Consider the following 27,779-nt stretch of genomic DNA (forward strand, 5'->3'; position numbering starts at 1 on the left):
ATTGCTGTTAGAAATATGCTTTATGAATTTGTCCAATTCCCTTCTAAATCTGCTTAAATTAATTATCTTGCATATTATGGTAAATTCCACACTTTAACTATCTGTAGTGGAAAGACTTTATTTTATGCCCTGAATCTGAATCTTCCATCATTTAACTTCACAGGATGAATTTAGATTCTAATATGGAAAGAGGAGGATGGAAACATCTATCTCTCAGTCCTCCTATTATTGTTTTTTCCTCTAAACCAGATAGCCAAAAATATGGTGACTTTATTTTTAGAAGTCTTTGGGCACCATGATAATTTTGGTTCCCATTTCTTCCTTGATCTCCTTGATGTGGAAAAAACCCTGATTTATATATGCCATTCAGGAGTTAATCAATCCACGGATGTGTATGGAGGTGTTATAATATTGATCATATTTATCACCTTTCCAGAAATCCTTGAATTAGATTTTTGTGGTGGTCACACATTGTGGAATATTTCTTTCTGGTAATTTACCACTCTCTGTCAAAATAAACACTACCAGTACAAGTTGAGCGAAGTTAAATTTGTTGCAACTTTAGATCAGCATATATTTAAGACAATTATATAAATTGCATTTAAAGAAACGGTAGACTTTAAAAGTTGTGTTAGATGCATATAATAGAGAAAGTTATATAAAAAGATGTGTGTAAGGATAGCTAAACAAACATGTATGTAAAATGAGCAATAACAACCCTGATTTCTTTGGTCTTAGGAGGAAAGTAATAGTATACAAGTAATATTTTTTCTCAATTAAAATGTTGACATTATCTAGTTGGTAGAGGTATAAACATATATTAATTTTGTTTGCTTTAAAATCTACTTGTGTTTAGTTTAAACACAAGAGTAGTGGTATGAAGGACAGTTCAACTCCCCTTGTTCAGCAATTTTTCCTCACTAAATGGCTCCTATCTACTTCCCCTTTTCATTGTGAAACAGCTCAGTTCTTTCTTCCCCTCTTTCTTTAATTAGAATAATACTATTTTTTAAAAAAATCTTTCTGATGATATGTAATATGTAGTTTGACCCATAACCTCATGTAAAGTCTCTACTTGTAACTCAGTGACCTCTACTGGGTTATTGAGTAATTGCAAGACTTTTTAGACAATTTCCCCCAATCAAGATACAACACGAGGAGCCAGACTGTTTTAATTTTGATGTATAAGATTCAGATACTGTATAGCTTAGGTTTTAAGCTGGAAAACTCTGCGTTTTCCTAAGAGTCCAGTGAAGAGCAGTTGGATATAGTTTCACAAGGCCTACTGTCTAAGCCTGTGCAAAACATTCAAATGTTTTTGAAATTATATATATATGATATTCAGCTTTGTTCGGGTATTTTCCCACGTCATTATAGTTGTGCTTTTAAATAATGACGTGGGAAAATACCCGAACAAAGCTGAATACCATACATGTAAGTACCCACGAAAACTTAAGAGAAAATATATATATATGTATGTGTGTATGTGTAGTGTGTATGTGTGTGTGTGTGTGTGTGTGTGTGTGTATATATATACACACACACACACACACACACACACATATATATATATATATATATATATATATATATATATATATATATATATATATATATATATATATATTGAAATGCTCTTTGAAACCCTAATGCATCCATGTCCTTAGAAGGTTGTGTGTATGAGTCAAATAAATAAGAAGATGGTAATCTTCTTCCTATCATCTCTAATTATGGTTTTGTGGCAGGTAAAAAATGACAATGATTATTATTATACACGTTCAATTTGTATTTTGTGGACTGATCCCAAAAAAACCATGTGCTTGCAGGAAAATATTAGGAAGAGGTGGGGGGAATTGCATTTTGTCTAAGATAGCATCTTAGTGTGTAAGATACTAATAACATACAATAAACATAATCAAAAACTGATTAATTCCTTCAAAAGGGGCCTAGCAACAAAAAAAGTACTGACTCTTCTTTTGAAATAAAAACTAATGAGGATGGACAACAGCTAAGGCACATAATTTGGGAACAACACAAGAGTAGGACTTTATGTGTGATTTATAATCAACCAAAGTGATATCAAGGCCTTCCGTAGGGGACATGCAGTCAACCTGTCATTGCACTGGCAATAATAGCCCTTTATCACATACATTTGTACTGATTCTTCTGGGGGAGGATTTACATTTTTTAAAAAATTATGGCTTCCACTCCATTGTTATCACAACATATCTCCCCCAGGAAACAATATTATCCAGAGAAATTTTTTTTAAAAAAATGTTTGTATCATCTATTACTATTTTTTTTATTAAAGTAATATCTATAAAATATTATACAATTTACTTTGACAGGATAAGCTGAAATTGTAATATAATAGAGTATCTTTCTTTTCATATTTAATTTTATACACCTATCATTTCTTCTCTTGTCCAGTTTTAAAGAATCAATTACATTTGTTTTTGCTTCAGTCCCTTGGGCATTTGAATTGCTTGTTTCTGAACATGTTCTAACTCTACAGTAGTCGCCAAAATTGTGGAAACCTTTTGGTTAAAGTGCCTCCTTACGTATATTATGCTACCACTGCCTGTACAGAGAGATTGTACAGTATTCTTCCTGAGATGCAGCAATACTAAATATATATTTCACTTATTTATAAAAAGTTAGTGCAATATTGATGGATTTATGTTCATTTTTTTCTATTAAGAAAAAAATATGAACTTTATCAATATGAAATTTACTGCTATCAACATTTGCGTATTAAGATTATCCACTATTTGGTGATCCTCTTCATTCTTTAACATTGTTCAGTTGTTCAGACTCCATTAATCTATACAGGAAATTATAACTCTTCTCTTCAGTGTATATCACTTATATTTCCTTGTATTGTATTGAATTTGACCTTCTCATGCTGAGTTTGAAAATATGTTTTTGCTGTGCCTTGCTATGGGAATGTACTAAAGGTAGCCAAGCATAGGTAGCAATTGTATGCACAAAAAGGCAATCATTCCACTTTTTGCTTATGAAAACGTTATATCTGAATTCAAAGCATAATTATGTGCTCTTTCATTGCAATCTTTTAAAAATGTTGAATTATCCATTTTAAAAATGCATCTGACCTCCTTTATTACAAAAGTAAGATCTTTCTCTGTAATATGCTGAATTAGCCTCTATCTATCTATCTATCTATCTATCTATCTATCTATCTATCTATCATCTATCTATCTATCTATCTATCATCTATCATTTGCAGAAGTATTTTTTTTTGAAGAACACAAGACATGGAAGCTTCAAACTGCTAGTGGAAGTAGAGAAAGAGTTTGGTGAGAGGATTTCGACAGACTCTAAAAATATCTCCTTGAGGGTATTATTCTGTGGGAATAATATGGGTAATTGTTACAATCTGTCTTATAACAACAAAAAAATACATTTTCAGTTGGAAAGATACTTGTGTTTTTATAAGTCGTAGTTTGTTACTAGGTCATTTTTTTTTCATAATTTGTGATCTTTAGTTAATAGTTTTTATTGAATAAATTCAAGAAGAACATCCTGTGTTCACATGAATGGAGTTTGTGTTTCTTTTTGTATGTTTTAACTACGTTGAAAAATAACTACATATGTGTAAAATGCATTGGATAATATAATAAGCCTTTTGTTACGTATTCTTCCTGTCTGCATATGATTTTTAGTTTGAACACTTTAATGGCTGTCATAACTATTTATTATGCTCCACCCAATAGTCAAAGTCCTCCATTTAGATTGCAAAATTACTTCAAAATGTTACACAGAAGATCTATAAAACAATAAAAACAGGAAAGTAAATTAATAAATAGCACTAGAAGATATTATAAAACTATCTAAAGACTTTATCGAATGATAAACTCTTTAAAATTAAAATCTAATTTAAAAAAAAACCTGTCTGAGAGATAAGAAATGTCTCAGCCTAGAAGGAAAAAAAATAGTGAAAATAGTGAAGACCCATGTGGGTCTGTTGGGGAAAGATGTTTCATAAAAATCAGTCCCTGAAAGTTTAGATAATGTTTTTTTTAACTCTGAAAAGATTTTTCAGCAGAAGTTATATTGCTTTTTCTTATATATGTGAATTTTTTCATCAATTTACTTAAAACAGAATTTAATGTCCCCAATTTTTTTTAATGGTGCTTATATAAACTAGTTTCCAATTTTAATGTTTAGTAATGTCATGGCTGAATTTTAAGAGAAGTCTGATTCTTGGTCACACTCTTTAATTCAACTGGTGCTTTAGTTGCTTTTCTGCTTCTGATCTATTTTTTATCATATGTCTTAATAATTGATGTGCATCTCAAAGCATTTTTTTAGTATTCAATGCTATTATTTTGCATTTCTCTTACATACTTTTATGTTTGTATTTGTCTTCTTTGTACAATGCTTCTTAATTCCACTGTATCTAAAGGAAGCTTTCATTTCCATCATGGCTGCATTACCACAGTTTGTTAACTACACTCTTTGTCTTTGTTAAATCATTTCTGATCTGCAGCATATAATCTAGATTCTAGATGAAGGCATGTTATTGTGGGTTTGAGTTGACATCAAGCATTCTTGGGATATTTCATCTCCTTTACATTCCCTTTCAAATTTCCTTTTACCAATCCACTTGTATTTTAAAAGTTTTTTTCCCAAAGCCCAGTTATCCTTGAAAATTTACTTAATTTACAGTAAATTAAATTTGATAGCATTCAGTTGGATGTTTCCTGTTATTCAACAGCACTTCCATCTAACATAGGTTTCCACTAGTTCAATAAAACCAGAAGCTCAATCAAGCAAAGAACTATAATTTCCTCAAAAAAGAAGTGTGTACACACACACACACAGAGTATGTATGTGTGTGTGTGTGTGTGTGTGTGTGTGTGTGTGTATGTAGCAGAATTTTATTAGCTTCTGTAGATCTGCAGCCTGACTTTAGCATTTTTAGTTCACTTTTTAAACCTGGAGAGTGAACATATGTATAGGAAGATAGTTGAAGTGATCCTGCCCTGTTGTTAAATGTGCATGAATGCCTACTCATGCATTTGCTTACTATTTTACTATCAAAGAGATTTGGGACTGAGATACTTTATCAGAAATTTCCATATGAGAAAACAATTATTTTAAAAATACACATACATAACTGAGCAAGACATATTGGTTCTATATACAGTATTTCATATAATCCCAAATAATGCACCTATTATTCATTGTGGTTTCATCCATGCTTTGAGCATCACCCTTCCTTGGGTGCAAATATGCATCCATATATCAGCATCTTTGAAATATTTCCTTCCTACAGATTGGAAAAATAAACAATGATTTTCTTGGATCTACTTTTGCTGACAGCGAGTCCTACAGAATACACCAGGATGGGCAACTATGGCAACATTATGACCTGTGGACTTCAATTCCTAGAATTCCCGTACCAGCCATGGCATACACTCTCCCATGCAAACCTAATTGCAAAAAAAGCTTTTTCTTTTCTGTCTTCCCTCTTTGCTTTCAAATTGTATATATGCAAGTATTAGCTGTCATATTTGCTTGAGAGAGGTATTTCATTCTGAAGTATAAAAATATAGCCAGTAATAAATAATGAATTTCTACAGCCATTAGTGCTACTTTCAATCTAATGTATTTTCAGTCACATCTAAGGTGCTAACAAGGAGGTATTGTAGTGATTTTTAATGAAAACCTTGCATAGAAATGAATAATATCCTCTAGCTAAGCAAAGCAATTAGGTGCCTATTATTCTGTTATACTTACTGATTTGTTAGACATAAAATTATTCTGTAAGTCTTTTTAAAACAGTCCAATTATAAACCTTTTAACGGAAGGCAACAAATAACTCAATGTAAGAGTGATTCAACTTTTCCAAATCCTCCCTCACATCCTAGGCTGGTAATTTGCAGAGGTATGTTCTACTTTGAGAAGGGCTGATTCAAGAGATTATCAATCAAAAGCATTTTTTTTTCTAGGAAAATGTTTTCAATTTGGCACCCACTCATTATGGGAATAATAAATTGTATGCATGTTCCACTAGAAGATATCTGCCTGTACCACTAGATTGGATAGAATTGGCATGTTTCAGGTCCCTTCTCTAAAATATTGTCATTGGGTGAGTCCTAGGCAATATGCCTTCTTCACAGATGCCCCCACCCTCACCATCAAATCCAGCAACTGTTTCATTTTTAAGTTTCCAGAAGGTCCTGAAAGTCTGGAGGCCTTCCTCCCCACAAATCCTAGACTAGGGTGAGGCTGTAAGCTACTAAATACAAATACTGAACAGAGGAGTAGTTTGATGTTGGTTTTATTGTTCTTTTTGCAATCCGCCCACAGTTATGTACTTATTATAGATAGTCATATAAGTCTTTCCGGAGGAGGATGGAAGAAGAGAGGCAAAACTCATCTGTAAAGCAGGAAGAGAAAGAACCACAACCATAGCAACAGTCAGGAAGGAAACATCTGAGCCCACGAACGGAATGGGGGCATGTTAAGATTTAGCACAAAAAATATTAAATGTTTGAAAAGGTTTTTTTTTTCAATTTTCCCCCCAAAATTTTAGAAGCTTCAGATGAATAAAGCCCTACATGGCATAGGACCAGTCCATTTGTGGGAATGCCTGTCCCCAATTTCTTCTACTCATTTGACTAGACCTAGTAAAGAAGGCATGCTCTGAATCCTACATCAAACAATATCATCTTGTTGGACCCTGGAGTTATGCCTTCTACATAAAGAGAAGAAGAATATTAAAAGAACATAAGCCATGTGAAATGGAAGGCTTTTGTGGAGTCTGCTTACTTGTGAACTCTCTCTCTCTCTTTCCCTCCCCTCCCCTCACACACACAAAGACACATATGCACCTACACACAACAACTGCCCAACCTGTTAATGACCATTTGTTTGGAAAGTTACATGGATCACTCCTCTGATCTCCAACAAAGATTTGATTGATTTTTTTCCCTTATCCTGGACCTTTATGTTTTTTTTCCCAGCCAAAAGCTGAACTCTACTAGATCAGCAAGATAGAGTTCTGCAACTGAAAATCCAATTTCTACCTTCTAGAGTTGTTATTATTATCAGTCCAATCTAAATTACAAATTTTAGTGTCGTATATCTCATACGAACAAAGGACGCGAGTCAGTGACTTGGTTCAGCTCATTTATTAGGTAAAACACAAGTGGGGAAAGTGGGGAAGAAGCGCGGCTTAAAGCACTTTCTGCTGAGTGCTGCGGTTAATCGGTCGCTTTTGAATCACCCGATCGGCTCAGCCAATCGCGGTCGATTCCAAACGACCAATCAGTGCCGCGCACTCAGCCAATCCGTGGCCGTGCGCTTTAGCCAATCCGGCTGCCGGATTTCGGTATGCAAATGTCTGTACAGAACACCCCTCCCTCTTGGTTTGGTCTCACGTGACGTAGTCCCGTAAGTAGGCGGGCCCGTATTTTCTGACTGGACTTGCGCTGGTCAGTTGTCTCCTGGCTGTCGGCCGGTTCGGGTGGGACTCCTGTCGCTCTCCGCCTCGTTGATGGAACCGCCTGGAAGGGTGAGTCAGGCCTCTCGCCGCGGCTCTCTCCTGGTCTCCCCGGTTGGTCGAGCTGCTGGCTTCGCCGCTCCGCTCGGCTTTTCCGGGCTGGTTGAGCTGGCTTGGCTGCTCCCGCCGGGCTTCCGGGGCCGGTTGAGCTGGCTCGGCTGCTCCTTCCAGGTGAGGCTTCGAGTGGGTCGCTCTCCGGTTCTTCAGGTGGTGAGTACTGCTGGTTTCTTTTGGGTGGGTTTGTTCTTTTTGTTCTTTGGGGTCTTCCCTCCCTCTTGGTTGGTGTTTTGCCGGTTCCTTTCAGTGTCTGGTGTTTGCATGTCGGTTGTATTTCCCGCGGTGGTTCTTGATCTCAATTGGTCGATGTGGCGTTTCCACGCTCGTCCGCTGGTAGTTTGAAGGCGGTACGAGTGTGGGCCTGTTGCTTGGGTGATCGTTGCCGGTATCCAGAGGGGGTCCCCGGTAAGGTTTTTTATAGACCCTGTCTGCCGGTGCGAATGTTCTGCGTTTGCTGGTGGAGTCAGGGGTCTTTCCGGGTTGTATGTGGGGTGCAAGCGGTCGAGCGGTGATCGCAATTTCTCCCCATTAGTAGCTCCGCTGGGCTCTTGTTCGTCGTAGTGCTCGGGTTATGTGCTGAATTAGTAGCATCCGGTTTATTTTGTTTTGTATGTCCTCGGTTTCGATTTTTTGATGGTCTTTTTGTGAATTGGACCATTTTCTCCGCCCTTCCGTTCGCCGCCGGGTGCGCCGGTGCCGTTAATGCGTGTCGGATCCCTCGCTCTGCCAAGAATTTCTCGAAGGGTAGTGCGGTGAACTGGGGGCCGTTGTCTGACACGATGACATCGGGAAGGCCATGGGTTGCGAAGAGCTTGCTGAGTTCTCTGATGACGGCGTCTGTGGTAGTTGTCTTCATGTTGCTTACCTCCAGCCAGTTGGAGTAAGCATCTACGGTTACCAGGAAGGTGTGTCCTCTGGTTGGTCCCGCGAAATCTATGTGGATCCGGGACCATGGCCCCCGAGGGGTTTCCCATTCCAGGATCGGGCAGCGGGGGGTTGGTCTTGATTCCTGGCACTGTTTGCAGGAGGCCACCCAGGCTTCGATCTCCTTGTCCATCCCTGGCCACCAGGCGTGACTTCTGGCCAGGGCTTTTGTCCTAACGTGATGCCGGGTGCCCTTCGTGCAGCATGCTCAGGACTTCTTTTTGCAATTTTTCTGGGACTATGACTCTGTCCCCCACAGTAGACAGCCTTTCTGCGTTGATAGCTCAGTTTGTCGGTTCCGGTAAGCTTTGAACTCGTTGTCCACGTCCTTCTCCGGCCACCCTTTTCCCACCCATCTTAGGACCTGCGCCAGGCGTTTGTCTTTATTGGTTGCTAGGGCAATGTCTGACGCGGTCACGGGTAGGTTGGGTAAGGTCTCGATGCTCAGGGTGGATGTGGTGGGTGCTGGGTCAGCGTCCAGGGTGGGGCAATGGTGTGCGGCTGAGGGCATCCGCGTGCGGGATTGACTTACCGGGCGGTGGATTAGCCGGTAATTGTAGGCGGCGAGAAATTCGGACCACCTTGTCATCCTTGGGGAGAGGATGATTGGGGTGGCCCGGTCTCCTGCCAGTATTCCCAGCAGCGGTTTGTGGTCCGTGATTATGGAGAAGGTCCTGCCGTAAAGGTATTCGTGGAATTTCTTTACGGCTGCGACGATTGCTAGAGCCTCTTTGTCCAATTGGCTGTAGTTTCTTTCCGGGTTTTGAAAGGGTCCTTGAGAAAAAGGCGATGGGTGCTTCTTTCCGGTCGGCGAGGTGTGGCTGAGGACGGCCCCTACGCCCGAAGGGTGATGCGTCGCACGTTACCGTGATGGGGAGTGTCTCGCTGTACTGGATGAGGACAGCGTCTGATGTGAGAAGGTCCTTGGTTTTGTTGAAAGCGCCCTCTTCGTCTCCCCACGTCCCAGGTGGCTGCCTTGTCGAGCAGCCTATGCAACAGTTCCGCCACGGTCGCCTTTTGGGGCAGGAAAACATTGTAGAAATTAATCAACCCCAGGAATGCTTGTAACTCAGTTTTGTTTCTGGGTTTCGGGGCTTCTTTGATGGCTTTTATTTTGCCCTCGGTGGGGTGGATTCCGTGCTGGTCTAGTAGGTACCCCAGGAATTCGACCATGTGCATGCGCAGTTGGCATTTCTCCTCTTAACTTTTAGTCCTGCACTTTGGAATCTTTGCAGTACTTCCCTTAGGCGGCCCTCCAATTGTTTCTGGTCGGCCGCTGCTACCAGCACGTCGTCAAAATAGGGTACTACCCCTTTTATGCCCCGGAGGAGCCTCTCCATTAGGCTTTGAAATACCCGGGCTACACTGACTCGAATTGGAGCCTCTTGCAGCAGAATGCCCTCGGTGTGTGACTATAGTCTGCGCTTCTGCGGTTTCCTCGTTGACCGGCAGTTGCTGATAGGCTTGGGCCAGGTCGAGTTTGGCGAAACCCTGCCCCCCAGTGAGTGTAGGAGGTGTTGCACTACTGGGACGGGGTAGGCGCTTTGTTGTAGCGCACGGTTCAGGGTGGCCTTATAGTCCCCGCAGATTCTCACCGACCCATCTGGCTTTATCGGGTGACTATAGGGGTCTCCCATCGGGCATGGTCCGTTGGCTCGAGGACTTCCTGCTCGATGAGCTTATTTAGTTGCTCATCGATTTTGGGGCGGAGGGCAAAAGGCACTCGCCGGGTTTGAGGCGGATAGGGGCAATGGTGGGGTCAAGGCTGAACGATATTGGGGCCCCGGTACTTGCCTAGGTTTCCGTCGAAGACCTCTTGAACTCGCGCACGAGCTGCTCCTCCCAGTCCGCCTCGGCGACGTGGTTGGTGCCGGTCACTTCGAGTCCCAACGGCGCGAACCATTGAAGTCCCAGGAGGCTGGGGCGGTCTCTGCTCGACGATGGTTAGGGGTAGTATTTCGGTGCGCCCTTTAAATGTGACCTTGAAGTGCCCGGTCCCTACCACGGGATGCGATTCCCTGGTAGTCTTTGAGGATGAGCTTCTGGCTCTCCAGCTCGTGCAGCTTCATGGAGGGTACTAGCCGCTAATTTCCGCCACGCGACCATGGATAGGTAAGATCCGGAGTCGACTTCCATTTTGCAGGGGCGGTCTTCGGCGGGCGACCTCCACGTGGACCTTCCGGCCATCCCAGTTGGAGGAATGGCCAACGATGACCGTCTGGTGCGCTTTCTCGCGGCTGGCGTTTCGTTGAAACGGCGGCTCCTCGCCTCTCGGCTCCAACGGCTCTCGCTATCCCGGTCGCGTTCCTTGGGGGTGTTGTCGCCTGGTATTGTCGCTATCCGTGGGCTGCCGCTCTCGGTGGCGGAGGCTGTGGTTCCGCTTGAAACGGCAGACCTTGGCGATGTGGCCCCGCTTGTCGCAATGCCGGCATATGGCATCAAAGAACCGCATTCCGACGCTGGTGTTCGCCGCACGCAGCCGCGCATTGGAACTTTGATTTTCGGTTCCGCTTGTTCGCGCCGGTCGCGTCCCGTCTGCAGTCGGTGGATGTCCTCCTCGTCATCTTCTGAGTCGGAGGGGGATTCGAGATCGCCGTGATGTGTGGAGGCGGCTGCTCGATGGTCGAATCCGGACTGGTTCTCGGGGTTGCGGTCGCTTCAGTCATGGCGGGTCGCTCTGCGGTGTGCCGCTTGCCGCAATTGGGCCGCTGATTTCCGGTCGCTTGCTGCGGTGGCCGGCAAGGGCGCGGCGAGGGAGATGTCGCCCTTTGCCATGATCCGGCTCTGCAGGACGGGGTCCCGGAGGCCGAGGACGACGCGGTCCCGCAGGGCTTCATCGAGATCGGTGAACCCGCACAGGCCCCCGAGGTCTCTGAGGTCGGCCACAAAGTTGCTGACGCTCTCCCCTTGCTTCTGATCGCGGTGGTAGAATTCGTGCCGGCGGATGAGGGTGGGTACGGAGGGTGCGTAGTGGCTCCTCAGCAGCGTTCGAGATCAGCCCAGTCCATGGCCTTTACGTCGAGCGGCTTGGCGAGGGCTTTAGCCATTTTAAACACTGCGGGCCCGCAGTGTGAGGAAGACGACCCTTTTCCTCTGCCCGTTCGCGTCCTTGAGGTTGCTGCTCTCTAGGAACATGAGGAATCGGTCCATGTACGATTCCCAATCTTCCGTAGCTTGGTTGAAGGGAGCGGGTGGCACGTTGCCGCTGGCCATGCTGCCGGTTGCGGTTCCGTGGGCCTCGTGCGGTGGGGGACTTGTTTTAAAATCCCATCCTCGTCGCCAGTGTCGTATATCTCATACGAACAAAGGACGCGAGTCAGTGACTTGGTTCAGCTCATTTATTAGGGTAAAACACAAGTGGGGAAAGTGGGGAAGAAGCGCGGCTTAAAAGCACTTTCTGCCGAGTGCTGCGGCCAATCGGGTCGTTTTGAATCGCCACGATCGGCTCAGCCAATCGCGGTCGATTCCAAACGACCATCAGTGCCGCGCACTCAGCCAATCCGGTGGCCGTGCGCTTTAGCCAATCCGGGCTGCCGGATTTCGAGTATGCAAATGTCTGTACAGAACACTTAGTATTTCCTAGTGGTCTCCCATCCAAATCTATGAGAACCAATCCTCTTGAGATCAACCAACGCTGACTATGTCCTCTTATCCATGCAGTATAATGTTCTACATTCAACAAAACCTGTGTGGGATGAATCATAAACCACACAACTAGGGCATGGAAATCTCTGTTCACGTTACCACAAAATTAAAATCAATGATTTTGGGATAATTACTCTCTTGTAGATGAACATATTTCCCAGAGCTGTTTGGTTTAGAAAAGTGTCATATCATCCCAAACCTTTTTTTGATTATAAGTGCATTATAAATATACCTAATAATTATTCACCCCTTTTTATTTGCAGTGCAGCAAGAAAAGAAACTACATAAAAATATAACATACAAACCTTTGCTAAGTCATTTTACTAATGCAACTATATTTACTTTTGTGCATTTCTGCAGTTTTGTGCATTTCTGCATAAGAAAATGCGACTGAATTCTTAGTAAGCATATTTAGGGTGATAATATTCACATAGAAAATGAAATTAGGAGTATTTAGTGAGGCCAGAAAAAACCTGGATACAACACATTCAATACAGGAAACCAGCTAGTCACGTCTTTTTGCAAAATATGCCATTTTCTTCTTTCCTCCAAATTTCCGTCCCTTCCCCCATCAGCCAATCCTTCAAGTCCAATGAGCAAGTTTTGCCATTATTCAAATAGTTTATATGGTTCCTCATTCTTAAGAGGATTTTTTTCTGTAAGTGCCAGGACTTTCCTAAATATGTTTGCTCTTTCTATTGGATTGCAAAAATAGCACTATTTTTAATACCAAAGCATCTTCGAATACCATAAGTTTACAATTCTTACTTGATTTGGACTCATAATGCTTAACTGAGCATTGTGAATAAACTGAATAAAGTGCATGCAATAAACTTGCAATTAACCTAAGTGTTTGAGATGTTTCTAATTTTATTAGTTAGATAGTAAGATTTGGAATTCAGATTCAAGCTTGGCTACCTACTGCTAATGTTGGAGAGGCCAGGCCTCCCTGGGGATGTCCCAAAGTGAACTGATCAATTAGTCATCATAAGCACAGCACCACTAGGCTCAAACATGACTGGATCCTTGAAGCCACACATTCATTCTTAATGGAGAATTCGGTACTGGAAAAGGAACTGAGTCAAGCTCTTTTTCCTCAGAATGGGTTCAGCCCTATGCCTAACACTTTCTCCAATAAGTTGTAACAGATGAAGACATAAAAAAGATGTAACAAGTCACCTGTCCAAATGATATCATTCTGTAAAAACTCCTTTTGACCTTCCTTGTTCTTGTCAACCAGTGACCCATCACTGTCACTGTTACTATTGTCCGCTGGAAGAACATTTTCGCTGAGATTTGGAAGGCCCCGATCCTGACCTTATTCAAAATATCCCCTCAAAACTTGGTTTTTCTCCCAAGTTTCATGCTAACTGGAATGGTAAGAGCCTTGCTATCACTGTGATGGCAATATGCCAAGCCTTCTGCATCACTGCTTTTTTTATATATATTTTTTCATATTGAACAGCATCCAGAGCCATAATGAATAATCAACACAATAGCTGAATTGTATTTATGAGTGTCAATATGTGCACATGTGTGTTTTAGTATAAACTGATCAGAGAATTTGGGCTATTAGTCAACTAATTAAAGAAATAAAATAATTATAACAAAATTAACTGAAATAAAGTAACATTAGTCCATTGCAATCGTTGCCCAAACTATACTTAAATTGTAAGGAAGTGTACATGAGGTCTAAATGTACATGAGGTTAATCAAGAGTTTTCTCTTTGTAATCATATTGCTAATTAATTCAGTAGATTTGCAGTGGGAAGTCTTTCCACATTACTTATTTACAAATAGAGCAACTGCCAAAATTTTACCAGCTAATATGAGTATAAGAATACAGAGGAAACTATATATTTAAAAAGTGGCCAAAAACAGAGAATGCAAAGAAAACATTATTGCAGAATATGTTTTAAAAGTGTGTTGAGCACAAATGATTAGACGAATGAGAGAAACTGAGGAAAATATTTTTGCTCATATACTTTTAAGAAAAAGATTGTGAAAGTTTAAATATTTGCATTTATATAAAGCTCAGAATAATTGGCATTCTACCAATAATTGGCTTTTTTTAAAGAAAAGTTTTTCCACTGTTTTCCTCCCTTTTCTGAAGACAAGATCATTGTGTAACTATATAAAAGGATACTGAAACTAAAAGGAGAACATGCCCACCCAATGCTATATTAGCATACTCCAAACCCTGGCACCTGATTGGTCTGCACGGACCACAACCGGATTGGTTGACTCAGCGGCTGTGATTGGCGCGCTGGGAATCTACCGCGATTGGCCTAGCCGATTGCGGGAGATTCAAAGCGCTGCCATTGGCTGCTGAGCCGCGAGCAACCCCTATATGAAGGGTTGCTGCGGCTCCAGTTTCCTTGTATTGAACTGAACACAAAATAAAGAGCTGAAAGTTACTATGGTCTCGTGTCTCTCTGGGAACCGATCCACCCCGATCTAAGACTGGCGACGAAGTGGGATCATGAGACAAGAGACCAACCGAGCACGTGGCGAAGCGGCACAGCGCGACTGACAGCATGGCCGGCAGTACCTCGCCACCCACACCCTTCAACCCTGCTGCTGAGGATTGGGAATCTTACACCGATAGATTCCAAATGTTCCTCGAATGCAGCAACCTCAAGGATGCCAATGGCCAGAAGAAAACGGCCGTATTCCTAACACACTGTGGGCCCGCAGTGTTCAAGATGGCCAAAGCCCTGGCCAAACCGGCCGACGTCAAGGAGATGGACTGGGCCGATCTCGAGCCCAAACTACGAAACCACTATGCCCCCGCCGTGCCCACCCTCATCCGGCGGCACGATTTCTACCGGTGGGACCAACGCGAGGGCAAGGGGCTCAGCAACTTTGTGGCGGCGCTGAGGGATCTCGGGGGCCTGTGTGACTTCACTGACCTGGACGAGGCCCTGCGAGACCGCATCGTCCTAGGGCTCAGGGACCCCATCCTACAGAGCCGGCTCATGGCAAAAGGCGACATTTCCCTCGCCGATGCCCTTGTTGAGGCTGCTGCCGCCAAGGCGACCCACAAATTGGCGGCCCGGATGCGGCAAACGAGCACAGCAGACCGACCGGCGGCCATCGAGATGACCCTGACACCGGAGAAGCACGCTGAGACCGGCCAGCAGGAATCCATCACCACCCTCCACGGCGACATCGACTCCTTCTCGGAAACCAAGGAAGAGGAGGAGGAGATCCACCGGCTCCAGTCAGTGTGGGATCAGCGGGAACCGAGGAGATGTAAGCCGAGGTTCCAATGTGCCGGCTGCGGAGGCGATCACCCCCACTTGGAATGCTGCTTCCTCGATGCCATTTGCTGGCATTGCAAAAAACGGGGGCACATCGCCAAAGTGCGCCAGAACAAAAGGAACTACAGCCCCCGACGCCAAGATGGCAGCCCCCAATGGTGAGATGGCATCGCCACCAAGCCCAGAGACTGCCACATGGAAAGCCGCTGGAGCCGAGAGGGCTGGAGCAAGCGACTCAGCGAGGCGAGGCAGAGGGAGGAGACCCACCAGACGGTCATCATCGGCCATTCCTCCACCATCGACGCCAGAAAGGTACCATGACGGTGGGTATCGAGGACCAACCATGCGAGATGGAGGTGGATTCCAGGTCCTACCTCTCCATGGTTTCCTGGTGCACAATCAAGCGCCTGGCACCCACCATCCGTTGCCGCAAGTTGGAAGACCAGAAATTAACCCTCAAGGACTACCATGGAAACCGCATCCCTGTAGTTGGAATAGGACACTTTAAAATTTCATTCAAGGGGTGTACAGAGGTGTTGCCCCTAACAATTGTCGACCGAGACCGCCCAAGCCTCCTAGGACTGCAGTGGTTCACACCCCTGGGCATCGAGGTGACCGGCATACACCACATCGATGAGGCGGACTGGGAAGCGGCACTCATGAGGGATTTCCGGGAAGTCTTCGACGACAGTTTAGGCAAGTACCAGGGGTCCCCAATTGCATTTAATCTAGACCCAATCATCGCCCCAATCCGCCTTAAGCAGCAGCGAGTGCCATTTGCACTCAAACCCAAGATAGATGAGCAACTAGACAAGCTCATCGCGCAAGGGGTGCTGGAGCCGATCGATCACGCCCGGTGGGAGACCCCTATAGTCACCCCCATCAAACCAATGGGTCCGTGAGAATCTGCGGGGATTATAAGGCCACCCTCAACCACGCGCTCCAACAGAGCACATACCCCTGATCTAACACACCCAATTGTGAATCATCTTCCTGTAAAAGATCTTAAGAGTTCAAAGAAGTTACTTTATATGCATTTGTATGAATGTCCCAAGTTGGCTGATTCAATGATTGAAAGAAAAGTGTTTCTTTCGCACTGCAAAGCAGTTGTTTTTAAAGAATTTTTACAGCCCTATTTTCATAGCCCTATTGAATAATGATTTCTCTTTTGTCTCATGTGAATAAAAAAAAAATGATAAAACACTGTTCCACTGGGCTTAAAAAAGGTAATGTGAAAAGTAATGAGTGCTAGTAAAGAAAGAAAATCAATAAAATATTTTGCTGTATTTCAAACCAACAAGCTTTTATTAACAAGGCACATGTTATGAACATTGTGCTTTTAGAGAATTAATTGTAAAAGGCTCCTTTCTAAACAATTAGAGAATATTGTAAGTGTTCACTTTGTTGAGGAGATATTTCTTCATCTACAAGGTAGCCAATGATCTACTATATTAGTCTCCATATCCCAAAGAATAGAAGCACTTGAAAAATGCTTTTCCACTATGGAAAATATATATATATTGGAAGAATATATATATATATATTGGAAGAATAGCTGAAAACAAGCCTTGAGCTTCTTTGACAGTGAATGGGAAATTAATAGATTCATAGAGATTGATAAGCAATCATTTCTGCTCTCTAGAAATTGTTCCCAGTCCTTTAGATATGCCTTAAAAAATAGTTAAAATACCTCATGCAGATTTTCTCAGTTTGTGTTGGACTTTAGTTCGATTGTTCCCAGTTCGTTATAGTCATTAGTCATATTAATTTATTGTGAAATATATCTGCAGGATGTCACCTCAACGAAGTCTGCATAATCAGTTATTTCACAAATGAAATCTCACTAATGATTTAATAGATATGAAAAGGATGATGTGCTGAAGTCATAGGTGATATTGCGATACCAACTAAAAAAGCTACCGCTAGCACAACATACTAATCTATCAGTGCTAAACTCAGAGAAGAAGAATTATTTTAAAATGTACAATTGTTGCATTTAGTCTATAGGAAGACAAAACATTTTCTTCAAATGAGAACTTGTGAAGGGGCTGGGATTATCTCATATCTGCTGATAAGAATAAGCGGTGCAAATGACGATAGATATTTGGGCAACAAAGCCTGGATCTTTTGATATGAAGGCATGGAAGAAGTTCATTGTCTGATGAATTTTTGTAAGATCTAAGCAGGACTTTCTCTTTTCTTTTTTATCTCTAATTATCTTTTCCCTTTGCCTCATCTCCATCCAGTTTTTCACATACACGTTTGCTTTTCTTTCTCAGGGTGTGACCCCCCATCTCCATTAGAAGGAGAGTTGTGTTGGGTCTGTCATATATTCCTTTTGAAGGGGACACAGTGTATACGAAAGAAAATGTCTGGTATATGGAGATGTAATTTTATAAGTAATTGATTCATTGCAATTATTGTATGTATGTGGGTATCTATCATTTATCTCACATTTAGTGGATTGGGTTCTAGAAGGTTTTAACTTGAGTTGGCAACCCAAGATTGACAAGATGAAAAACTGAGCATGGCACAGGAGTTTCATATGTAGTTTTAATTATCTGTCTACCAGGTGAGGGTCATTTAACTTTCCTGAATATAAAAGCTACCGAAGGGTACAATGAGGTAACTGGCTGATATACACATTCATCAATAAAAGCTTAGCAATTCACAACACACTTGGCCTGCAAACCTGCTCTGTTCTTGTCAGTTCTAAACATTCATTTATTTCAGACAGTGTTAATGCTCGCAAAGCTTATCTTACTTTGCAGAGTCCAATCTTACACATGTTTATGCTGAAGTGAAAACAGTCCTATTACCATTCTCAGGCATTGTCCGAATGCCAGATGCTCTCCATGTAAATTCCCAGAAAACTGCATTACTTCAATATTCTTGCAATGACGTATATTTCTTAGAATATGCATTTAGACAAAGATAGGACAATATTCATATAGATTTGTCAACAGCTGGTGGCCATGTTAGTTAACTGGAATACCCATGGTCATAGGCAGGACATCTGAAAGAAAGAAAGAAAGTGGAAAAAAAAAGGCCAATGTAAGCATGCATAGTGAGAGGTGAAGACAGGATGGAGTCCTGGTCCTTAGCTTTCAGACACTGATGAGCCATGAACAAGTGCAAAGCAGTGATAGAAAAACCCTTCCTTCCTTCCTTTGACTTGATATGGACAAGGTTGTGAAGCAAAGGGCTCACCCATTCCTCTCTGGACTTAGGAAAGGATTGCATATACTAATGTATATCTAGAGTTATAACGTTAAAAAAAATAACATAAAGAGAATGGGGGTGATGACAGCAACAATACATACTCATGGAGTCTCCAATTTCAAGATTTCTTTTTTTGCCAAATAACAGTCTCTGCTGCCAATTTATACAAATTCCCCAATAATCAGTGAAACTGTCTAATCAGAAAATTATTGCTAAGAAAAACTGGGCCTGTTTATGACAAGGACTCTAAGGACAAGTCTCACCCTTCAGAAATTATCTTTTTTATTATTGCTTTGCTAGTCATTTGCACCAATTTCACATTCCTTTTTGAAGATACAACTGCAATTCATCAGCAAAAAAACAGCAGAATCAACTAATCCATTGGGGAAAAACATTTTTCCCATTTTCATATTAGTAAGTAATAATTACAGGATTTCTTATGCTACAGAAGTAGCCTCAGGTGTTCTCTTGGGCAGTGAGGCCAAAAGCAAAGGACAGAAGAAAAGAAACCCAGTACATTATTGGGCAGCTAAGCCTAAAGGCAGGTCTGGAACTCAACCAAAGTCACAGGCAGGAATGTGGATCCAAAGTCTGTCCTAGACTCAAACTAGTAGAAGTCTAATACTGTAATGCAGGAAGGTCTCAGTTTACAGAATAGGTACCAAACACAGAACAATAATTCTTATTTCAGCACTAGGTTATTGCAAAGGGAAAGATTATATTCCAATTTGCAATGTCCAATGCAGACTCAACTCAGATAATTAGACAGTTCATTTATAAATAAACAATTGCTCTCAAGCAAATCCATTAGTCTTCTCTTTGGATAAGCATATCTCCATTAAGCAGCTCCCGGGCTTTGTCTTCATAAGCTTCTATACACTCAGGAGCTTGTATAGCTAATCATTTATTTGGACTACATCAGAGTCTGGGACCAGATGCTTAGACTTCTGAGGCTCTATTAGCCAGCCTTGGGCAGATTCTATCCTCAGATATTCCTGTATCTGAGCTTCATCCATTGAGGATTAATCCACCGTGGATTTTCCCAAAGGTGCTTTTTCAAAAAGCAACTGAACTTTCACATGTTTTCCCCTTGAAGACGTTTTGCTTTTTATCCAAGAAGATTCTGATGGCCGTTCTGGACAGAGAGGACTGCTGATTTGAAAGAGGGGGTCAAAGAGGCCATCTATGTTAAAATTGAACAGCCCTCTCTCAAAAGTGAGGGAAGGATATGACACCACCCATCTCCTGTTTACAACACAAAGTTATTTCAGCAGTTCTAAGAAGGTTCTGCATCCATTTGCACTATTCAGGTGACCCCAGGGCACAGATAACCCTCCAGGTGGCTTCAATGACTCTGAGAGTGCTAACAACCAGATTGACTGCAAGGAATATAAACCTTCCATTCTCCACCATTCAATCAGAACTGAAGAAGCTTCCTGGATGAGAAGTGAAACTTCTAGGGTAAACAAAGAAAGAAAGAGTCCAGTTGCCTTTTGAAAAATAACTTTTGGGAAAACCATGGATGACTGAGAATCTCCATGGACATTTGTGACAGGGATTTGTGTCTTGAGGTTAATGGCTAATTGGGAACATCTTGGGGGAGAGTGTTAAAAAAAGTCAAACTGTCAACTGCAACTACAGGATCAAAGCTCTGTCACCTTCTAACATGCAATGTGACACTTTTGACCCCCCTCCCTCCCCACCTCCAGCATAGATGCCCATTTGGCTAACTAAAAGGTTGACACTTGTTGACTTTGGCCTCTGCCCTGGTAAGTCCTTATAAAACCCTTTGCTGTTCTTTATAATAATTCAGCTCTCTTTACAAAGCTTTGAAGACAAGTGAAAAAAAAATAAAGATAGGTAGGATGACAGCTGGTGAAGCTGTACTTATAACTGCACTTCTCAGTTCAAGCTTTGTCTCCTCAGCCCACTCCGAATGGCACACAGATACTAGTTGTCCTTACTAAAGTCTATAAACAGCCTCAGTTCCGCCCATTTCTACCAATCCTCATTCTTTTTCTTCCACAGCAAGCATGCATTTGGTATGGAGGAAGCTGGATAAGTGTTAGTACAGTTCCATTACAAATTACAACTTTTTCCTACACTCAAGCAATCGGGCATCTCTTTAATAGGCACGCGTTGTATGTGAAGGTAGACAGCTCAAGAACAAAATGGTTCACAGTCTATCAGCAAGTTTGCTTCCCTTGAGGATTCAATTGCCTGACTATTATTTCCTGATATTGTGCTTACGTTTCTGGTTCTAGAAATGTTTTTTTTTTCTCACTTCCTTTATTGAAAGAAGGACAGGCACTTGGGGATGCAGATTGCTGATTTTCTCTCATCTGCAAGAGAACATTTAGCTAAAGGGATTTTCATTTATGGCTCTTTTTCTGAGACCAGCCTTATTTTTTCCTAAACCTTCTAAGCAAAATTCCTCCTAGAAAGCACTTTCAGCTTTCCTGTAGCATTAAGAAAGTCCAGTTGAAATGAATATCTAAAACAAGTCTCATACAGACTCAGATTACTAAAGTTTCTAAATTCATACTAAGTGCAATATCAGATTCTCCAGCATTCTTATCCGCTGTATGCATACAACACAATCCTATGATATACATCATTTCTCAACCTTGGGAACTTTAAGATGTCTGAACTTCACTCCCAGAATTCCCTACCATAGACTGGCTAGGGAATAGTGGGAATTGAAATGCACACATCTTAAAGTTCCCAAGGTTGAGAAACACTAGACATACAAAGATTTTTTTTCTCCACAACCTGTTGCCTTCTCTGAGAATTTTTGAAAGCATGGCTCCTGCTAATATATCTGGAGAATACTAGTGTGAGAAAGACTACTATTAACTAATCACATGAAGCTGTATTTATAACTGCACTTCTCAATTCAAAGCTTGTCCCATCAGACCCTGTGAAACACACACACATACTGTCATAAACCTAAATTATCTCTTCAGCAAGGAATGACTTCAACATCTGGGGCTGAGGCTGTCTGTCTTAAAAAGAACTGGGTAATGGAGGACCTACTAGGAGATACATGTATGTCAAAGAAAGCAATATGGAGCACAGAGTGTTTTAATCAACAGTCCTCTTATACAAATGCTGATATTGCATGCATGTTGAAAAGAGTGGAACTTACATCAAAATACTATACTCCCTTCACCATCTTGTCAATTTTGTCTTTCTCTTCCCATTGATGCCACTGGACCTGACAATTGTTAATACAGAAACTGACCATTGTTAATACACTTATGTATAGATTGAAGAGAGCTTAACAGATAACAGGTAATCAGAGTTGGAAGGGACCTTGTAAGTCATCTAGTCCAACCCCCTGCCCAAGCAGGAGACCCTCCACAATTTCTGACAAATGGTAGTCCAATCTCTTGTTGAAAGTCTCAAGTGATGGCGCTCCCACAACTTCCGAGGGCAAGCTGTTCCATTAGTTGATTGTTCTCACTGTCAGAAAGTTTCTCCTTATTTCCAGGTTAAATCTCTCCTTGTTCAGTTTCCATCCATTATTCCTTGTCTGGCCTACAGGTGCTTTAGAAAATAGCTTGACCCCTTCCTCCCTGTGGCAGCTCCTTAAATATTGGAAGACCGTTATGTCTCCCCTGGTCCTTCTCTTTACTAGACTAGTCAAACCCAGTTCCTGCAACCGTTCATTGTATGTTTTAGCCTCCAGTTCCCTAATCATCCTGGGTGCTCTTCTCTGTACTTTTTCTAGAGTCTCAACATCTTTTTTATAATGTGGTGAGCAAAACTGGATGCAGTACTCTAGGTGTGGTCTTACTAAGGCTTTATAGAGTGGTATTAGTACCTCACTTGATCTTGATTGTATCCCTCAGTTAATACAACTTAGGATTGCATTAGCTTTTTTGGCTGCTGCTGCACACTGCTGGCTGGTTGTCCACTAAGATCCCTCTCACAGTTACTGCTATTGAGTCTGGTTTCACCCAGTCTATATGTGTACTTTTGGTTTTTCTTGCCTAAGTGTAGGACTTTTGTTAAGTCCGGGAGATCGGTCCCGGGTAGATCGGGTCGCATAGAGACGCGAGACTCAAAGTGCACATTCAACTCTTTATTGAATATACAGTTCAGTCCAGGACCTGTGAACCGCTTGGCTTTATTCAGCCGGCCGGCGGCTTGGCGGCCAATGGCAGCGCTTTGAATTTCCCGTGATAGTGCACCAATCACAGTTGTTTAGTTAACCAATCGGGTTGCGGTCCGCGTGGACCAATCAGAACTCAGGATTTGGAGAATGTTAATATAGAACAACTTTACTTTTCTCTACATTGAATTTCACTTTGTTAGATATGGCCCAGTGTTCTAGTCTGTCAAGAGCCATCTGGATCTTGAGCCTATCTTCTTGGGTGTTAGCTATTCCTGCCAGCTTAGTATCTTCTGAAAATTTGGTAAGTTCCCCTTCTATTCCCTCATCTAAGTTGTTAATGAAGATATTGAAGAGTACTTGGTCTAAGACTGAATCTTGTGGCACCCCACTGCTTACTTCCCTCCATGTAGACTTAGACCCATTAAGGACTACTTGTTGAGTTCGGTTTGACAGTCAGTTGTGAGTCCATCTATTCCACAAAAAGGACATCTATTTTTTCTGCTTGATTGGGTGGCCTATAATATACACCTATGGCCATGTCATTCTTTTTTTCTTTTATATTGACCCATATGCATTCTAGGAGGTTTTCATCTTTGGTTTCATGCATTTCTGTAGCAATTTTGTGGTCCTTTACATACAGCGCAATTCCACCTCCTCTTTTATGGGGTCTGTTTTTTTTAATAGTTTGTATCCTTCTACCAGTATGTTCCAGTCATGGGTTTCATCCCACCAAGTTTCTGTTATTCCAACTATATCATATTTACCTTCATGTGTTCTTAGTTTGAGTTCACCCTGTTTGTTCCCCAGACTTTGTGCATTTGTATATAGCACTTGAGATCTTTATGTCTGACACAGTGTTTACTGTCTCCATAACCTGTGTTGTGCCTGCCTGCCCCTACTTTCTTGCTACCTGTTTGATTAATGCACTTGGTATGGCACTCACTATTAAATACTTGGTTTTGGTTGGCATCAAGGTTGATAATCTTACCTGCACAAACATCTATTTTGCGTGCACTGGTATCCTTATTAGTTTTAGGTTGCTGGGGACGGAAATGTTCTGAATCCATTAATTCTCTTTTTTCGTATGTTTCTTGTACTATTAGAATTTTGAGCTTATCCCTTAAAGCTAAATGTGGGAAGATTTGGAAGCAATAAAAGGAAACACATATTTGTACAATATGCAATTAAGCTCTGAAATATGCTGTGAACAGCCAAAGTTAAACTAATTCAGATAGTTTAAAATGTACAAATAAACAGATAATTATCAGTTGCATCTAATCCTCATGACAGTAAATTATTTCTAAATTCAAAGGCAAAAATATCTTTCAGTAGCAACTCTCAAGGAGCAAGAATAGAGGAATATTGATCTTGTGTTTCACTTATGAGTTCCCTGGATATACATGGCATGACATTGAATGATGAATTAGATGAATCTTTGGTTTAATCCTTCAGGGTACTTCTGTACCTGCTAGCAAGTCTATCAAATACTAATGGCCTGGCTATACTCATTCATAATTGCATATAGATCACTACAATGTAATTAAATACGCCATATGTTGTCATCTCTGTAAACATTGGTGTAGTTTGGGTTCCAGGTGACTCTGGACTGTATATAATATGAATACTAAATAAATTGGTTGGCAGATACTTAGCTTTAGTGACTTGTAATGATAGCCTCAATCCTATGATATACATTGGTTCTCAATCTTGGGAACTTTTAAGATGTCTGAACTTCACTCCCAGAATTCCCCACCATAGAATGGCTATGGAATAGTGGGAGCTGAAATACACACATCCTAAAGTTTCCAAGGTTGAGAAGCACTAGACATACAAATAACTTTTCCCCACAACCTGCTGCCTTTTCGGAGAATTTTTGAAAACATGGCTTACTTTTCTACTAATATATCTGGACAATACTAGTGTGAAAAGTACTCATGGACTTGCTATACTCATTCATAATTGCATATAAATATTGTCATCTCTGTAGTTTGGGTTTCAGGTGATTCTGGACTGTATATAACAGGGGTCCCCAACCTTGGCAACTTTAAGACTTGTGGACTTCAACACCCAGAATTTTGGGAGTCCACAAGTCTTAAAGAGCCAAGGTTGGAGAGCCTTGGTATATAATATGAATGTTAAATAAATTAGTTGGCAGATACTTAGCTTTAGTGAGTTGCAATGATAACCTCAAGGTTAGCTTTTTGTAACGTGTTCTTGAAGACTACCTGAAAAACTGCAGCTAACCCAGGTGGTAAGCAACACTCCTTTGAGAATCACTTAACTCTGTGTTGAAAGTTCTTCTCTGATTGCTAATTGCTTTTTGAGCACAGTACAAGACACACCTTACATGACTGCCAAGTTATATCTACTGAAGTCTGCCTTGCACTGTTATATCATCAGAAAGACAACTGTAGCGGTTTCTTCTGTGATTATGACTATGTTGACATCAGTGATTAATTCTGTTTTGCCCATGTTTATTGAACAAATCAGCTCACTGAAATAATTTGATAGTAATAAAAACATACTTTCCCCAAAAACCTTTTGAAATTTTCATGTGTTAATCTTCAGTTTTAGGGTGTCTTGTTCCTAATTATGTTTTTAAATGACATTTCTTCATGGCACCTGAAGGGACTGGTGGATGTGATTACAGAGAGAACATGTAGAATGTTTCTGATAATAAATAACAAATGTAGAATTATCTTCTTTTGAGGCCATTGCAATCATCATATCAAGGATTTTCTAACATGATGACCTACAGGTGTCACAAAATCATAGAATGTAAGGGTTGGATGGGATCTTCGAGATGATGGGATCCAATCCACTGCCAAGTGCAGAAATCAGCTACTATAGTGTCCTTGTCAGGTGGCCTTTCAGCCTCTTTGTTGGATTGCAATTCCCATTGGACTCTATGGGACTCCAGTGAGAGACAAGGGCCTCCTTTAAATATGACATGATTGCAGTCTGCAATAAAGTATCTATAAACTATAATTTAAAATCCATCTACTCCTGCTATCAGTGAAATGACAAATTAAATGTAAATGTTCCATGCCTACTTAATCCACTGGGTCAAGATTTTCCTGCCTTGTGGAAAAGATGGCCCAACCCTGAAAGAATCTGATATCAAGGTAAACCGTAGAAACAAATTACTTGAGTGAGAAGATCATGCTGTCTTTCAAGACATAATTTCTTGTACATCTCACTCAGAACTCATATTATCATATTATTATTATTGTGTGTATAACAATCCAACTCATAAATAAATATTTCTTTTGGCCATTCTGATTACTACAGTTCAGCATCCTCAAAAGCCATTATTTGTAATGAGTCATTACTTCCTGTAGACACAAATAAGATTTGCTGTGTGTAAAGCCCTGGACATCCATTTTCTTATTTGATACTTCTTCTAATATAATGCAGCATTGACCCATGACATCCAAATATTATAGGCCTTAATTTGAGTGAATTGGAGTTCAATTCATGTTCTGCATTTAAACAAGTTTCTAGATTGTATAATATATCAAGACTTAAAAGGGACACTTAACATCAAAAAATATAATCAAAAAAGTACAACAAAGAATGTTCTTCTTGCACCAACTCAGAAAGCTCAAACTGCCCAAGGAACTGATGATACTGTTCTACAAAGGAATTATTAAATTTGCACCTCTATAACTGTCTGGTTTGGTACTTGCAACTAAACCAAACAGATACAGACTTCAACAGATGGTTAGAACTGCAGAAAAAACAGCTGCTACCAGCCAGACTTCCATTGGGGACCTGTATACCGCATGAGCCAGAAAGACAGCTGGAAAAATATCTACAGATCCCTCACATCCTGGACATAAACTGTTTCAACTTCTCCCCTCATGATGATGCTATACAGCATTACACACCAAAACAACTAGACACAAGGACAGCCCCCCCCCATGTCATCACTCTGTTAAACAACCGATTTCCACCACACTACCTAGTATGGCTTCTTATGACTATGACTTGGTTGCTTATATCTTATGATTTATATTGTTTTGTTTAGTTTGCTAGTATGATTTATGTTGATTGCTTATTTAGTATTCTATGACTTTCACTGAGTGTTGTATCTTATGATTTATGATGAATGTATTTTATGATTATGATTTATCACTTGTTGCTTGTATGTACGGTGAGAGCTTATACACCGGAGACAAATTTCTTGTGTGTTCAATCACACTTGGCCAATTTATTGACCAATAAAGAATTCTATTTTGGTCCCTGTTTATGTGCATCTTACTAAACAAATATGTTCTGCATCAAGAATATATTAGTTTCCATAATTAAAGATGCCCCTGAAAGATGCCGTACCATTTGAATGAATAACTACTTGAAAGTGTTTCATGTATTACCAAAGTTAAGGCAATGTAGCTGGTTTTGGTGGATCTAATCTGAATTTGTGATTTGTGGCTATCACCGTTTGCCTTTTTCAATGTCCCGGCTGTTCCTGGGGCAAACATTTCAAAAGAACATAGACAGTTTATAAAGCTGAACTTTAGGACAGGACAGGAAGCAAAATATCACCAGAATCTCAGCAACAGTAAACATTCCATGGCCTGTTTTCCACTGGGGATAACTGTGCCATAAGGGTGGGATGCCTTCTGTTTGTTCCACAGTGCCTGCTTCTTTGAAGAAACTGTCAGTGTCTGTAGTGTTTATGGTAAGGCTAAAATATGGACAGTTCAGAAAGCCTTGATGACATAACTCTAAAGGAATGCATGGAAAATCGTTTAAATATTGCATGTACGTTTGAACTGCTTAGGCTTAGAGGCAATGTAACTCTCTTTCTCTGTATGTTTAGGTTAAGATCAATGGATGACTGGGAGATAATGACCTTCGCAATGTCTTTATTTTGAGACTGCCCATGTTTGTCATCCAGATGCTAACAGAAAAGAAGTCCTGACACTGCATCAATTTGAATCTTCTTTCCTTAGTTTCTCTTAAGACTCAGCAATTAAAAAAAACTAATATGTATATGACAAGATTCTCTAAT

At 41.2% G+C, this 27,779-nt stretch overlaps 1 long non-coding RNA gene across 1 annotated transcript in view; it reads right to left on the reverse strand.

Moving 5' to 3' along the window:
* The window catches only part of LOC148127629 (uncharacterized), a 55,129-nt gene that overhangs the window by 16,010 nt on the left and 11,340 nt on the right, over nt 1-27,779 (reverse strand). Inside the window, exon 2 of the long non-coding RNA XR_015743924.1 lies at nt 18,240-18,436. This is a non-coding gene — a long non-coding RNA (uncharacterized LOC148127629). The remainder of the gene's footprint in view (nt 1-18,239; nt 18,437-27,779) is intronic.

The sequence above is a fragment of the Pseudonaja textilis genome, chromosome 1 (genome assembly GCF_049901715.1).
Source record: "Pseudonaja textilis isolate UNSWEBS1 chromosome 1, rPseTex1.2, whole genome shotgun sequence".
Taxonomy (NCBI): domain Eukaryota; kingdom Metazoa; phylum Chordata; class Lepidosauria; order Squamata; family Elapidae; genus Pseudonaja; species Pseudonaja textilis.